Source organism: Coturnix japonica, chromosome 1 (genome assembly GCF_001577835.2).
Source record: "Coturnix japonica isolate 7356 chromosome 1, Coturnix japonica 2.1, whole genome shotgun sequence".
Taxonomy (NCBI): Eukaryota; Metazoa; Chordata; class Aves; order Galliformes; family Phasianidae; genus Coturnix; species Coturnix japonica.
This window is the reverse complement of record NC_029516.1, coordinates 43,199,826-43,216,860: the sequence shown is the minus strand read 5'-3', so window position 1 is coordinate 43,216,860 and position 17,035 is coordinate 43,199,826. Positions and strand designations below refer to the sequence as shown.

The 17,035-nt window shown below is 40.3% G+C and overlaps 1 protein-coding gene across 6 annotated transcripts in view; it reads right to left on the bottom strand.

The window, feature by feature from the left end:
- Positions 1 to 17,035, bottom strand: part of ANO4 (anoctamin 4) — a 162,167-nt gene that overhangs the window by 119,172 nt on the left and 25,960 nt on the right. Inside the window, exon 1 of one of the 6 annotated variants that reach the window (XM_032444128.1) lies at positions 8,840 to 9,016. The exons of the other annotated variants lie outside the window; for them this stretch is intronic. The gene's annotated coding sequence lies outside the window, so the exon portion shown is untranslated. Of the gene's footprint in view, positions 1 to 8,839; positions 9,017 to 17,035 lie in introns of those variants that run through there. 6 annotated transcript variants of the gene reach the window in all.

The following is a 17,035-nucleotide window of genomic DNA, read 5'->3' as shown; positions in this document are numbered from 1 at the left end:
AGATATTGAACCTTCCCAACAACATTCTATTACATTTTGTTGCAGTGCAAGAGATGGAAGCAGAGAGGCAGTCTGACAAAATGTCATCGGACATGGAAGAACATATGAAGCAAAGGTAAGTCATTGAATTCCTCCATGTGGAAAAAATTGCACCCATTGACATTCACTGATGCTTGCTGAGAGTTTATAGAGAACAAACAGTGGTTGTTGGCACAGTGAAGTGTTGATGGTGCATCAGCAGTGGAAAAAGCGACATGAAAGACAACCACATTGCAGAAAGCCATACACAGCTGTAACACTATGAAAGGAATGCCTCAATCAGTTCATCCATGTAAATTGGTGGAACAGTGGGAACGGTGAACAGAGTTGGTTATCAACCCCAACCTGTTGAAAATGACTGTGACAACACTGGAATATAGCAAAGTTGGCATCAGGTGGGGCCTACAAATGCTCACATAGGAATAGACAGAACACTGTGTCTATCAGGATCTATTGAAACAATAGAAGTCTGAAGGTGACAATTTCCTGGACAGTATCATTATCTATGACAAGAAGTGGTGTTACCACTTCAAGCTGGAGTCAAAACAGCAGTCCATGGAGTGGCAACATGTGAATTCTCCATTGAAGAAAAAGTTCAAGATGCAGCTCTCAGAGGGTAAAGCAACGTGCAGTGTCTTCTGGGATAAGAAAGAGGTAATCCTTCTGAATTTTGTGGAACCAGGACAAACAATCATCTCTGACACTACAACATTGACTAAGCTGAAGGCTCAAACTTCCAGAGTCAGGCCAGAGAAGAATACAACCTCTATATTACAACACAATAATACCAGGCCCCATAGCAGTTTGAAGACCATGGAGCACATTGCTAATCTTGGCTGGACTGTCCTACCACATCCACCATATAGTCCAGATTTCATGACTTCCATCTGTTGAGATTGACGAAAGATAAGTCGCATGTACAACATTTCCCTAGCAAGTATGCAAAGACACCATCATAGTAGTTGTGAAACAGCAGGTCACCTCCACCAGTGCAGATTTTTACATGCGTGGCATGCAATCTCTTGTTCACTGCTGGTGAAAAATCCATAGTTAAAGGTGATGACTACACTGAAAAATAGTGTTTTGTGGATAAGAGTTTGTTCTACTAAGTAGTGTTATTGTACTCATGACTCTCCCCAACACTTTATCCTCATTCAGTGAATGGACCCTAATTTTTCATAGTTCATGCAAAGTAATAATTGTCTACTTTCTTTCTAATTTCTAAAATTGCAAGAGTCTATGAATATATGAAACAGTTATTTACTACTTTTTTATTAGACCATGCCACAACTCATATCTCCTCCTAAGTTTTAAAATTGCAGTTGTTATTTGTGATGTGAAAAGACTAATGTTTGCCAGTTCTATGGAAATGATTGACCACTGTCTGTAAAAAAAACCAAAAAAAAAAACCAAAACAAAACAAAAAAACCCACAAAGACTTGTCTTTCAGAGCTACAAACCCCAAATCTAACTTTCTTGGTAAATATCGTATATTCTGTTTTGCTTTGTGCTGACAGATGGTAAGAGAAATGTTTTGACCTAGCTATAATCCCATCTATCAGAAGCATTGAGGAAACAAAGCATTTGACAACCTGCCTAAGGTCAGTCTTTCAACCAGTTTTTCTTAAATTCAATTATGCTAATTCCCAAAGTTGCTTCTTTTTTTGAAACACTCATCTTCAACTTGCAGCCACACAGTATGACCTGCAATTGGCATTCATACAGGACAATTCCACACCTTAGCACATTTTGCAAAGGTTGCGTGCTTAACTGCTCACTGACCAAAAACCAAAAACCTGACTACAGAATAAAGAGCTCTTGATCACAGAATCATAGGGGTTGAAAGGGACCTCCAGAGATCATGGGGTCCAACCCTCCCTACCAAAGCAGGTTCCCTACACCAGGTCACACAGGTAGGCATCCAGGCAGGTCTTGAATATCTCCAGAGAAGGAGACTCCACAACCCCCTGGGCAGCCTGTTCCAGTAAAGAAGTTCTTGTGCACACCTGTGAGGAACTTCCAATGCTCCTCTTTCTGGCTGTTTCCCCTTGTCCTGTTTCCACACACTGTTGAAAAGAGTCTAGCCTCCCCACTTTGCCCCTCACACCTCAGATATTTATAGACCTGGATCAGGTCCCCCCTCAGCCTTTTCTCAAGGCTAAACAGACCCAGTTCCCTAAGTCTCTCCTCATAGGGGAGATGCTCCAGGCCCTTCACCATCTTTGTGGCCCTCCGCTGGACTCTTTCCAAGAGATCCCTGTCTTTTTTGTACTGGGGAGCCCAGAACTGGACACAGTACTCCAGATGAGGCCTTACCAGGGCAGAGTAGAGGGGGAGGATCACCTCCCTTAACCTGCTGGCCATGCTCTTTTTAAAGCACCCCAGAACGCCATTGGCCTTTTTGGCCATGAGGGCATACTGCTGGCTCATGGTCAACCTGTTGTCCACCAGGACACCCAGGTCACACCAGGGTTCAAGATTGGACACTTTACACACTAGAAGAAACAACCTTTCACATCACACCAATGCTATTCTTTCATTACAAAAAACAATCTTTAATTTACCCACATTTCACATTTAATTAAAAATACACAAGCATGATGTCTCTTATAAGAGCACAAACTGCAGATAAATGCTATTAACATTACTGCTAACTTAGCTCCAAAAGTGAGACTTCTCTGAAAACATTACATAATATGAATAATAAAGTAATTGCACTTATTTTTAACTGCGTTTCCTTTAATTGAACTACTGAGGTACTGAACTTCAGGCTGTCGCCTTTACTTGTTACACTAATAAGACAAAAAGCCTTCCACAAACTTTCCCATGGTTGGAAGTGCCGGCTTCTTCCAGGTAAGGCACTATACACAGATACACTGACAACAACACTCACTCCAAGTTCCAGCAGAACCAATTTGCTTTCTCCACACTGGGGAGCAGACTAGCAGAACTCAACAGAACTGCAGCAAAACAAAGCTAAATAAAACCAGTTAGTGAGTGCATGACTGGAGCCCATCATGCCTGCTCCAGATGCCAGTGGCATGGCTCAACCACCCACCCACAGGCAGCCCAGACCCCACAGTTCTACTCCCAGTTGGTGGGAAAGGAGATCCTCATGTGTTCTACAGGATCAGTTCCCCATCTCAAACACTTCCCAGTCATTCAGAGCTGACTGGAATTTTATTTGTAGCAGAACATTTTCTGTGGTAAACTTGAAATTTAATAAAAATTGGCTGCTTCTTACCATCAGTCTCCTTACCACACTACAAAATCTTCACTGATAAAATTTCTTTAGCCCCTTCTCCTTGAATAAGTCTCACATCTTTGGTCATAAGAAATTCACCTTTAAAACACTCTTGCTGCAGTGATTTCAGAACGAAACACCAGAGTTCCCATTTCAGAGAAGACAGCAGAATTTCACAGGGCGCATAATAGTTTCACTGTGGAATTTTCAGCAGTGGAAGAACTTCCTTGTTCCTTGGATTTAATACACATGGATAATAGAATATTAAATAATTTACCTGAGTGCTGAGAGAATCAGAGGAACACAGAGGTGACTTCTAAAGTTACATTTCTCTGAACTGTAACATATAAGGGATTTTCTTTTTTTAATGCAAAACTTTTCTCCTTCTTGTTCTATTACCTCATGTACTTCTTCAATTTTAAGAACAGCATTTCATATTTGCCAGTAAGATTCTGGATAAGCATAAAAAGACAGCCCAAAACTAGGAAGAATATTGTTGAAAGTAAGAGAGAATCACCGGCAAATTCTTAACTATATATTTACTTAGATGATATCTAGTTAGACCTCATCACAAGTATTATCTCCAGGCTGTAATTCTCAAAGTCTATTTTAAGGCAGCATTATGATGAAATTAGTTAGTAGGCAGCATCTTTAAAAAAATAATTAAATAATAAAAAAAAAAAAAAAAGAAAAAACAGCTTCAGGATCATGTAATCTTTCCTTTCTCCATACAAAATCCCTCTAACCAATCCCTGTAAAATCTTACATTCTCTTGGAGCATTGTTAGAAGCTGTAAAAACTCACCTTTCTCTTAGAGAACGATGCTTCTTAAAGGCAACTTTCTATGTTTGGAAATTCGCTGTAAAGGTTGCCATGGTGATTAATTTTAAAAGTGAAATTCTTCCATTTTAAAGGTTTTTTTTTTTTCTTAAAAAAAGAGAGAGAGAGAGAGAGAAAATGTTCCATAATAGTACCCTGCCCTCATCAAGGCAAATAGAAATGAAAATCTCTCTGTCTTGAAGACTAAAGGACATAGCCCCTGTGTAAAAGAAACTTCAGAACAGACACATTTTCAGAAAAAACAGTGGGAAACATTTTTACCTAAAGTTGAAAGAAAAGTATGTCAGTGGAAAAGGAACTGATGGACAAAAACAGCATCTTCCAGTGGTCAGACTGCAGCAAACATGGCAGTATACACTAATAAAAGGAAGGAGGAAAGATAAGGAGGGAATGGGAGTGGTAACTGCCGCTTAGCAGCAAAAAGAGTGAAGCAGAACCACCCAAGATAGTTCTATTGCGTGGCAAGAGAGAGAAAAGAACTGCATCCTCAAAGAAAGGGTCTTGAAGTCAAAGGTCATTAAGGAACAGCTCTTCACTCAATGAATGCATCTTCATTTTTCTTTCATCAGTTGAGATGCAATTTCATATGGTCATCTCCATCTATTGACTTCTCCTCTGCACACTGCTGCATAAAGCCTTGGATCTCCACATAACTGCATTACTGCAGGGAGCAGGCAAACACGTAGCCCTGTTTCTGCAGCAGAAGATGGGAAAATACCATTTCTTCTATGAAAACATATCCAGTGTTCGGCATCACATTGTGCAACTTCATGCTGTGTGAGAAGTTACTGCAGAAATAATAGCAGATATTGTGCCAGTTCAATACCTAGGCAAGTTATGACTTCCTTTTTCATATAAAGATCACAGTGCTGTGAGACAGATGCATTATTCACTAGGTGTTTAATATTTTATCCTTCTAGGCAGAAGTATCCATACAAACACAATTAAAATGTCTGACGTGGACAAAGTTGATTTTAACACGATCAAATTCTTTCTTCAGAGACCTTAAAGCTACAGGTTAAATGGGAGAAAGCAAAAACATGCTGCAACTAATGGGCAAAGTGTCTGGGTGTCACTCATGTTACTTTACCAAGGAAAGATTTCACTTGATCTACTATCATGCCAGCCCATAGAAAACATTAAAAAATCATTTGATATAACTTAGAATGTTTTAACAGACAAGATCATGAAGTCAATGAAAGAAATGATCAGTTTGAAACGGCAAAACACATAAATAGTTACTACTGCTGTTCTATCTTTACTGTACTTTTGTTATTTTTTATCATATATCACATTATTTTTTATTTTATCATTATTTTATGCTTCATATTTACCTACTAGGATTTCTAGGGAAATAACTGTTACCCACATGACACCAGACTTGCAGAAACACACGAAGTGAAAGCTGGGTAGAAAACAGTCAATATCTTTGCTCCCAGCTGTCAGAATTGCATTGGTGGTCCTAAATCACTTGTCTAATAGTCTGTGCATTTTTACATTCTCTCTAAACACAACTATTAGCAACACACTGCTCCCTAAAGAAAGCCAAGTTTAGTTTCAACGCGCAAGAAGTTCCAGAGAATCGTGTTTTGCAGCACATGGTTTAAAAACAATCAAAAGCTTTATGCTGAGCAGCAAGAAAACTGGAGCATGATGTGCAAACAGCTGAACTGGTACAAGTGTCCCAATATTTTTATCTCTGTTATCAACAGAGAAGTTCACTCTCTTGCACCTTAACTTCTATAGGGAAAGTAGAGATGGATTAAATCACTAACTATTCCCTATATTCATTCTTGAACAAGAGTCTTCTTAAGATGTACAAAGACAAACCACATGTAATGCTATAACACAATGAAAAGAGCAGCACTGACAGCATGGTAGCAAAGCCCTAGGCTACAGTAAGTGAGGATATGCTCAAATGCTGTAGCTGTGGGTACAAGGAAAAAAAATAGAATCTGCTTACCCTTGGAAGGCCCCAAAAGCACACAGGGATCTCCAGCAAAATACCTTCACTGCTAACCCTTACATGATGTCTGGGAAAGGTGGATCCTGATTCCACCCCTTCCAGTCACTCAGTGCACTGCATACACCTGAGCTCCCCTGTCTTGGCTCTTCCTTTCCACCAGGTGCTCAATCACTGTTTCAAGCCACAACTTAGCATTTCTGCTACACTACTCTACAGAAATTCAACCTTAAAATTTCCTTGATCTCCATAGAGACTGACAGTTCCTAGCGCTCCCTTACTTTCATAGAGATAAGTCCAAGATGATAAGACAGGTAAGAAAACAAGCATTTACCAGCTTCAGAAAGAAGAAGAAAGAAAAATAACAGGAATGCTCTATCAAAAGATCCTATCTTCTTACTGTGATTTTGTCTAAGAGGTTTTTCTCCTTGCCCTGAAATCATGTATATAGCTTTTGATGAAAAGAAGTAGGAAAGGAAGATCCCAGAGGTATTTTCTAGAGAGATTGCTGGCACTCAGTGCTGCTACCTCTGTATGCCTGTAAGGTCTAAGCACATGCATTACACTCTTGCTGGGCCCAGAACTGGTGGAGCTGGGAAAGAAGTACCAGAAGAGAGATAAAACCCTCCAGCCAGCACTCATGTTTAATACTCAGTACCATCAAAGACCAACTTCCACGTTCTTGATGTATCTTCATTTACAGATACGAATGTTTACATCAGACTTGAAAAGCCCCATATGTCACTGAAAGACATAGAAATGAGATGGTATAGGACATTACTTACTGCAAGTATTCCTCTATAATACTTTCAGTGGTCTACAAACCCACTCAGCCATTGCCTTCTACCTCCAAATACAGAGGTCAAGATTCACATAGCTGTGAGCGGAGATGTAGCTGATGTAGGTCTCCATTTAATTGAGAACAAAGCTGAGAATCACAGGAGCTAAATCATTCTATTAATCAGCTGTGAAAGCCGACACATTCATGGACACAATAACATAAACAAATGAAGAACAGTACTGAAACATCTTTCGTGCGCTTTGTGCCTTTCTTGCTTTACTTTTGTCTCTCTGTGTTTCATTTTCTTGAACTAGTATCTTCCTTAGACAATGATTTGCTTCTCTTTTTCTCAGCTTCAGGAAACTGCAAAACAGTTTCTTCCTACCTAGAATATTTGTGAATGGATTTGGAATCACCACTGTCTGGAAGGGATAAAATCTAGATGGGAACCAGTCCAAATTTTGATCAATTAAAGATCAGTGAAGCCTGTTACACCCACTTTATTTGAAAGGCAACATCACACCTATAGCAAATCTTGGATATGCATGAATTCAAAATCATGACTTGCAGAAAAAGTACTTTGAAGGCAAAAAATCCCTAAAGAGGACCAGATTGGTGGCCAGAAAATTGCACTACCTGTCAGTGAAGGAGATAGACACCAGGCCCTACCTTCTGTCCTGGGACTCCTGCAAGGCATAGAGCTAACCATCAAAATCAGCCAGAAAGAAAAATGAAAGCTATTTCACAGTTCTTCACATAGTGATGTGAAGCTGTCTTGCACTGAAAGAATAAAACCACTGCTGACCTGTTCAAGCTTTGGCACACAGTTGAATAAGTACATGGAAGATGAACAAAAATATTCTCAATTATCCTCTTTTTAATTTGATCTGAATTTTACAAATTCTAATGCCCAGAGAGGTTTAATTTAAAGCATAAGTGGAACTGTTATCTTTGAACAGGCCAGGGCACATTGATGGAATTTTTGAAGATTATACAGCCAGTTAAGTATGTGGCATCTGTCTGTTTTTGAAAGTATTTGACAATGGACAGTTGGCCTTCTGGTCCTTCACTGGGATGGCATTAGCATTCAGAATGAGCAGACAATACAAGAGCGTACTATGGAGGATGCTGGCTGACAAGGAGAGCCCAGAGACTAATTTCCGACACTCTAAAAGAGCAGAAACCCATGAAATATGTTTCCTGGATTTAGAAGCACTCTTTCCATCCAAGCCAAGAGTACCTGAAGAAAGAAACTAAAAGAAAATGCCATGCTTTTAGCTGAACTTTCTCCTCAGCAACTTTGCTCAAACAGCTGGTGTTTCCCTTGAGTCCACATGGACGTGCTACAACCAGCACAAAAAAAAGCACTTCAAGGGGTTCTGATCTCCTTTCTCTCCTTAAAGTGCACCTGAGGTTCTCCCAGGAGCTTGCTCCCTTGGCAACAAAGATAAAGAAGCAAATGAAGACTCATCTGCTCTGTACAATATCCAAAACATGAATATGTGGTTAAAGTTCTGTATAATTTTTGATCTTGGACAGAACATGAATAAAAAGAAATACTGGATTTTTCACCCACCTCTCAGAAAAAGACTCAGTATGAGAAATACGTACTTCTGTTATAAACTTGGAAATTCCATGTTATAGGTAACCTTGGAGACATAAGGAACTCTTAACTAGAGATTAAAAAAAAAAAAATTGTGGTTGTTTCTAGCTACCAAGAAGGCACTGCAGAGGCACAAGTCTAAATATAAAGGCACGTTTCTGGATATTAAAATCAGCTGAGATATCCTAGAACCATATCAAAATGAGTGTTAGTTGCACAGGGCAAAATAAGGCTTAAACTCACATACCTCAGAAATGAAAGATGAAAGAATTTACTTGAAAATCTTCCTCCCTTCTCCCAGGACCCTTCCCATCAGCATGGCAGTGTGATGGATCAGTGTCTCCTAATCCAACTCATATTTGTACCTACCCCATCATTTCCAGATGAGAAAGAGCTGTTTTGTGAATCTACTACATTCAGTGACTCAATATACTGCATTTACCAGAACAACCTGCCAGCAATTCAGCTGCTAAATTTTCAGCTTTGCTGAGATCAATGATAGATTCAGCCCCAGCTGGATGGGGGGGAGTCACTGCAATGTAATCTCCTGCAGCACTGCTAAGTGGCACCGTCAGACTCTGGAATTGTGGCCAAATGCTATTAATATGCCACAGAAGCTATCTATGAAACTATGAAGCTATCTACAGAAACTCATGGCCTCTAGCATATCCACAAAAGAGCAGACATTGTCATTCAGAGTCTTCAGAAATAGACATTGGGGACATCTTCCACACTGCATGTCAGAAGGGCATTATAAGTCAAGGTGTGAGAGTAGTACTGAAAGCAGCTGGTAACGTAATGCTCCCCAGGTGCTGTACGCTTGGAGCTCAGCAATGAATCATGTGGTGTCCCTCTATGCAGCCCTAAGCTTCCTGAAACACTTGTTCGTGTTACCCACAGAGGAGTCATTGAAAAAATAACTGGTCTGATGGTGATGAAAATGTGTCCACTGAAACAAAAAACAGCTTAGTAACAGGGAGGAAACCCTCTGGCAGAGAGCCTTCACAGTCCCAGGACCAAAGCACTGACTATGAATTCCTGTTTAGTAGGAATAATTCCTGCTATTAAACCTGTCAAGGACACAGGAACCCATTTCTAGGGCAAAATTATCCCTCGCCAGCAGCACTGAGAAATCCTTGTGTAGTAAAGAAGGTGATTAGCTTTCTTAGCGAAAATGACAGGTAAAAATACTGTTGACTCTGATTTGCAGCAAACATCAGCCATGTTCTAGAGGTGAAGTGTGAACTGAACCAAGGGTCAAAATTTAAGCAAGGACTCTCTTGTAGGAGGAACAGAGATGAGGCAAAGACAATTCAGGAACATGATATTAAGTTACATCCAATTCTTTGCAAGGACTTTAGGCACGACACCAGGGAGGCTGTCCATCCATCAGACATCAAATACTGAGGACATTGGAAAGACTCCAGCTGAGATATCCAGAAAACACTCAGACCAAGGAGGCAAAAGGACTCAAGCAGTGATCAGTACCTCCATGTCTTTCACACAGCTTAGAAGATCCTGAGGGTACTCAAGGCAATGAGTGCATGCTAGTGAAGACGGTCCAAGATCAGGGAACAGACATTTGACTGAACAGGTGAAGAAATAAGCAGAGAAGTGAGCCTAGCAAACTACTACTGGATTAATATTAGTGAAGGGCTGGCCCATGCACCAGCCAGAACTGTGCTGTTGTGCAGGAGAGATCTGAGACTGCAGCCTTCGTGCAGTTCCAGTAGTTCAGAATACATTACACAGCCCTGGCAAAACAGAAGCTGTTACAATAGAGGCTGAATGCAAAGATGGTCACTACTGCTGGCAGAAATACTGAAGAACACATACTTTCTACAGCACCGCATCATAAAGATTTCAGCCTCCCGCAATAAGCTAACATGTCTGACTGAAGGCTCGAGGCAATCCGGGAATGATGAAAAGGAAGAGTTATTATGGGTGCTCAGAAATTATTCATAGGAAACTATTCTCTTTAGGCAAACTGTATGGGGCAAATGTACTTTCTTGCACCTCCTGCTGCTGGGTGAGATATGGTCCCCATTCAGGACTGGATTCTCTCTAGGGGAACATTTGTGCTGTCCCAGCAGAATTAAGAAATGGCAGCATAAGGTGAGCAACACAGCTGGGTATGCCATCCATCACAATGACAGAGTGAAGGCCAACGTGCCGCAACACACTGATGTGCCAGTCCAAGTTGGCAGTTAACTGCACAAGAGAAAAAGCAGAACTCTTAAGATGCAGGAATCTGCATCAGGAAAAACCAGAGCCAGCTCCTCTGACATGGACAGTTCAGCCCCTTGGAGGGCCAGCAGGAAGCTGCCCAGCTACCGTGCCACCTGGAATGTTAAACAGAATGTTACCACCTCCTGGAACAACAGGAGCCAGAAGGAGGAGGTTAGTGAGGGGTTATTTAGAGGAATACGAAGCCTACTAGGTGTAATGGGCTGATGGGCAAAGCACCAGCAATCTCAACAAAAAGAGAAAATATTTGCAAAAATATACAACATCCTGCAATGACAAAAACAGAAATAGAAACCTGTTGTAACTTGCACAACACTTAGAAAGAGGAGCAGATCTTGCAGAGAATGCAGAATGAGGACTGATCAATCTACAAGTATCTCCATGGCTGGCACTGCAGCTATACTTACAACACGTCTGCAAATAGCTAATTCAGTTGCCTGCTGTTACATGACTCACGAAACACAGTAATTTTCCTTTCCTTGCTGAAAAAGATTAAAATATTACTTCCATATACTCAGTAGAAGGAATACTAAAGTTATTAGCAAAAAAATTGAAGTGAGCTCAAGCTTTTCAAAACAGTTTTATTTTCCCTTCAGAGTTCTGCTTGAGCAATCACTCATTTTTAGTTCTGTCTAGTTTTCATTTTTGCTCCCCAGGTTTTTCTTAAAATAAAAGCTTTGTTTGTTTTTTTCCCCCCTGCTTTTTTGTTTGCTAATGTATTATTGAAGATAATAGAAAGTATCTATACCATCTTAAACTTTAATTCTGGGACAACAGAGATTTTATTTTAAATACAACACCTTGCAATGTGTGATATCTAAAAGAGTAAAAATAAACTTTCTCATGCTAAATATTTCCTCATTTTGTTGATCCTTGTCCTTCAGCCAAGTCAAAAACAGATGCGGATTCCAGTCAGACCAGGTTCTCTTCACCCTTCTTACCAGGAATCAGAAGGAAGAGAAATCTCACCACGAAATAACATAAGAAACAACAATGAAGGTGAATATCTGATGATGTGTCTCACTGAGATATCACCTACCTTCACAACTGAGGGGGGAGATTCCCTTCCCCAGAAATAGAGAAAAACCTCAAAGGAAAGCAAAAGCCCTGGCAATAATCATATAAGTTATTGTTAAGAAAAATCACTTGTAGTCTGAGAGCTCATTAATCACTTTTCATTCCTGAAGAATCAGCTTTCCTCAGAGTTACGCCATAAGGAAAGTAATACATCATTCATTGCCACTGTCAAAATGTAATTTGCTCTGTATGCAGACATTTATGGTTTCATATTGACCTACTTCATAGTCATAATAATGCCAACCTGTGGTTTTTAGAAGGAAAAAATAAAGTAGCAAATCTCAAGCAAATGGCCATTGTAGCAAGAAACCACATTTCCCAGAAGAGGGCCTGGTCTTGTCATTCATGATGCCATCTCCTGTCAAGCAGCTGACTTCCAAGGAACACTGTTTAAAAAGTGAAGTTGTTGGTGTCATTCTGGGGGACTTGCTAACTACCCCAACATGAAACAAGCAGAGAGGAACTTCATTGAGCTGGTCACAGCGCTGTGCAGCCTGGGCTTCAGACTGATGCCATCACTGATGTGATGCTGTCCTGAGCCAAGGTAAGGCCAAATTCTCCCAGAATGCGGAGGTTGGGTCTGCTGCTCTGATGATAGAGCAGTGTGGTAATGCCCGCATTTCTGAGAAGATCTTAACCTCAGGGCTTTCTGCTACATCTCCCCTGCTTTACCAGCCATGCCAAGGCTGTCTTTCAGAATGCTGGCTGAAGCACCATGAGCAAAGCTATTTGCTCCCTGACCTCAGCAGCTGCCAATGGTACCTCTGCCAGGAGCCAGCCCTGTCCTCTTGGCCCCTGGGCTCTGTCTTTGCTAAACTTTATCCCACTCTGCATCCCCTCTAGGACTGCTGTAACTTTCTCATCAGCTCCCCATCAGGGTGGCCTGCTCCCCTTCCCCACCCAATCCCATCAGTCACTCAAACATTTCACTTCTTCCTGTAGGAACTGGCATTACGATTATTCTCCATCTCCTTTCTGTTCCCATAAAAAACAACTTTCCTCCATTTTCTCTATCTATGATCTTTTAATTAATCTGCTTTCGTTTGTTCAACTGCAGCACAATGTCTTTGCAGGGCTATTTTCTGTGCTGTGCATTGCCTCAGTTATCTTAAATTCTCCAAAGTCTTCTGGAGTTGGCTTATTTACAAGACATTCTGTAATTATAGGAAGGTTTTTACATTAAACTGGAAATGAAGTTGTCATTGTGAATGCAGCAGTGAAATAAACCGTAGGTTTAAGCCACTGTTTAAGTCTTATACTCAGCTACAAACAACACCGTACTGCTAAAACCATGAATGCAAGTTGCATAGTAAAAATAGCTTACTCCCAAACAAAGCAAAAACATCTTCCCATAATTGCACCCACTAATTACATTTTAAAATTAGTATTTGGAGAAATTTTTTCCAGCAGTTACTACACTGTATGTCATTCACAAATATTTCAGTATGCCAACTGATGTTTAGGTATAGCATTTAATGAAAGCAAACCCTTGCTTCTGCTCTAACAGCTGGGAAATAGCACTGCTGGGACTGGCATAACATGGGGCTGAGTCTGTTCTGCATTCTGTGGTGGCACACAGTGACAGCACTGTTCTGGTGAGCAGGCAAGTCCTTCTGTCAGGAGTCCATGTAAAATGTGTTTCTATCAGGCTGCAGCAGAAAACAGGAAAGATCAGAGACAATCATTAATGTATTTTCAGTATACTGTGGGATGCTGGTGACTGCAGTCAGTAAAAGAATCTCTAGCACCAGAATCCCTTCATCTACAACCACAGACATGGAACAGCTAAAAGAATCCAGTACACATTGATGGATTTTAGCAGCAGGACGCGAGGACTGCTGTGCCAGTGCTGTCACTCTGGTTACTCACTGATGGCTTACGCTGATCGAAAGATGTAAATGAGAATTTAAGAAGTACTTTTTTTTTGGACTAGGATTCTACAGAAGCTTTAAGCATCCAGGTTTCTGTATACTGCATGCCAGTTTACATCTGGGATTGCCTAATGCATTGTTTATTCGAGGAGGCCAGATTTTCAATTCTGTGCAGACTCATCATTTTAAACATCAGCTTCTTCTTGGGATTTTAAAAGGCCAAGTTTCCTCTGCTATCCTCGTGGTAAATTTAAAATTCTTATTTAAAGGGCAAAAGGAAAAGCAATAAGATCTTGTTTTGGGTGCTCTTGATGGAGTAATTACTGTTGGCTTAGCACATTGCTTCTCGTAAATAATTCAAACTACTTCTCCCAACACATAACTTAGTTTGGATTTATCTACTTAGAATTCCATCTACAGTCATGCTCCCCACTATCTTTAGTTTGTTGGATCCCATTAGGGATTTGCAGGCTTCTCCTAGTTTTGCCTTACCTAAATAATTATTTACTATTTGTAAATCCTGCTGTTCACCCTGCACAAACCCTTCCTATTTCATCTCCCAACTGCAGTCTCTGATCTCTTTCACGCTTTCTCACTGCATGCAACATGTTCTGCCATCCAGTTGTGTCTAAGCTCTTCCAGCCTCACACCTTTTACTTCACCCTAAACTACCTTGGAAACGTGTATTTAAGATTTGCCCTTCTACTATGAACCCTCTCACTCCTAGAAGAGCAATACTGGATTGACAAACAATGAAACAAATTTCAGTGGTTTGCTTCCAAGGTTTCTTCTCTGTGCTCACTCCCCTCATCCTTCCTTTTCTGTTCCACTCATTCCCAAGGGTGACAACTGCACCTTTCTTATTTGTCAGCAAAATGCCATGGCAGTCCCTGACATTCTGGGCAGAAAACATTTAAGACTCTTACAAGGAAATGAAATGTCTCATATTTGGTGCTTGAATTAGTGACATTTAAGATATGATAATGTTAAAAACGCTGTACCGGATATTTCCCTGGCTGTGATGTTCCAAGGAACTCCAGCCACAACATGTTGGATTTAGCAATCAACTTCAAACACATGGAGATGCTTTTACACCTGGCCTCTAGAGGAAACCTGCAGTACTGACATTTCTCTAAATGAAAGCAATAAAAATGCAGGAAAATGAAACAAAACATAAAATCGACTAAAGAATGAAAGCCGCCTATTATAAACCTCTGTCCTACCAATAGGAGATTAAACAGAAAACTAAAAGGAATGTGCAGAACAGTGAGTTTTTTGCCCCATTCTGTGTGCATATGTATACGTATATTAAAAAGCCATACCACATATTTAACAAGTCATCATGACTGTTCCAACGGTAACACTCATACTTGTCACATCTTCAAAATACTGCTATAACAATATTCTAAGTCTAATGGTGTTAACAATCCAGATTTCCTTTGGGAACTGCGTGTTAAGAAAGAAGATCTTGCAGGCAGCAGGAACACATAGCAATATGACACGATTCCCTCAGGGCTATCTGCTTCCAAAAAAAAAAAATAAAATGCAAATATAATGACAAGAAAGGTAAAGCAACACTTTGGAACAAAACTACACAGGATAACAGATGATTACCTATGAGACTGTTAACTTGGCCAAGCAGCCTGATTTGAATGCCAGGAGTGTTTTTGACTCAAGAGTGTTGAATAACCAGCTGGAATGAAAGTAAGTTCAAGGCAGAGAAAAATGCAGTGTCCAGGTAAACTCACTTATGCTAATAAAATGTAAAAATCTCAATGGGCAATAAGGGTGGCGAGGCACTGGAGCAGGTTGCCAAGAGAGGTGGTGGAAGCCCTGCCCCTGGAGACATCCAAGGTCAGGTTGGAGTGGTTCTGAGCACCCTGATGAAGCTGCTGGTGTCCCTGTTCACTGTGGGGGGATTTGGACCAGATGACTTTTAAGGGTCTCTTCCAATGCAAATGATTCTGTGATTCTGTGAAATGGAGCCAGGGCAGCAGGTGGACAGGCCAGGAAGAGAATAAAATCAAGCTGCAACTCAGCTGTTGCCCTACAGGGTTAGGAGAGATGTGTGGCACTGGGCCAGGTGTGTGGCAGAAAGCAACAATGCCGTGGGCCACAGGTAATGCAGATAAACATGGCACAGTGTGCCAGATGCACAAAACTTACAAGAGAATTTAGAAGTACCACCATGAAAACTCTTGCCAAGATCCCACATTTCTGTAGCATCCACACTTCATTCTCTTGATTAAAAGCAATCTAATGTTAGCACATTCTGACAATTCAGAGCCTCTTTTACTTCAAAATGAATCTTTCACTCACAACACACAGTTTTTCTTTTGATGGCCACAGAACATTTGTGATTTATTTCCCAATCTTGTTTTCTGTTCTTCTAGTGGTCAGCTATTTTGCAACTAAACCAAAGAATCCACCATATTCCATGACCAAGAAAGATAACACACTACTCATATGGAAAACACTTTTTGTGAGGAAGGCATGAAAGACATCAATTCTTTTGCACCTTCTGTCTATAGTAAACTCCTCAAATACACTGATTTTTAATTGTTTGCAGTCCTACTGAATCAGGAATTTCTTATTATTGTTATATAAATATGGAAAAGCTTTCTTCTTTTCAAGATTACTGAGTCTGTATACCATCAGAGGTGAGTGAGATAAAAGCCATAAAATGCCAAGGAATGAACACATAAGTATTGACTTCAGCACAAAGCCACTTGTCGCAATGGCAAACAATATACTTCTGCATTACGTTTTTCAATCTTTGCCTTATTTTACCATACGTGGTATCACTGCAATATGGGCTGCAAAGCCCCCAGCCACATAGTCAGTGTAACTGCTTACAGATGTGGAGTGGCTGAACACTCACCTATTACTGCTATAGGAACATGTCAGAAACATCCAGAAGCCTCAAAAGACACTGAAATCCTGCAGTTTGTGTGCCATGATTCAGCAAAGGTACAAAAATCTTATTTTTCACTGCTGTTGCCTGTGGAAGTCCAGGTTGATTTGGAAAGATGCCAATTACAATTGTAACTGTAATTATTCTGTCTTAATAAATCCATGCTTTCCTAGCAGAAGACACAGACCATTACTATCTTACTATGTATTAATCTTTTATCCTTATTATTTGGCCTAAGTCATCTTAGCCTGTTGGCTTTACTAAAAAAGGAAATTCAGATGCTTTTCTTTTAGTGTTTTGTTTGGTTCACAGATGTAGGATTTGAAGTGACATAATAAAATGCCGCTCGTTTGGTGCCAAAGCATCTGGGAAAACTGATCATTTTTATATGATATACTTTCTTGGGTACATCTTTATCTCTAGCACAACTGTAACTCTTGTAAATAGAATAAAAAT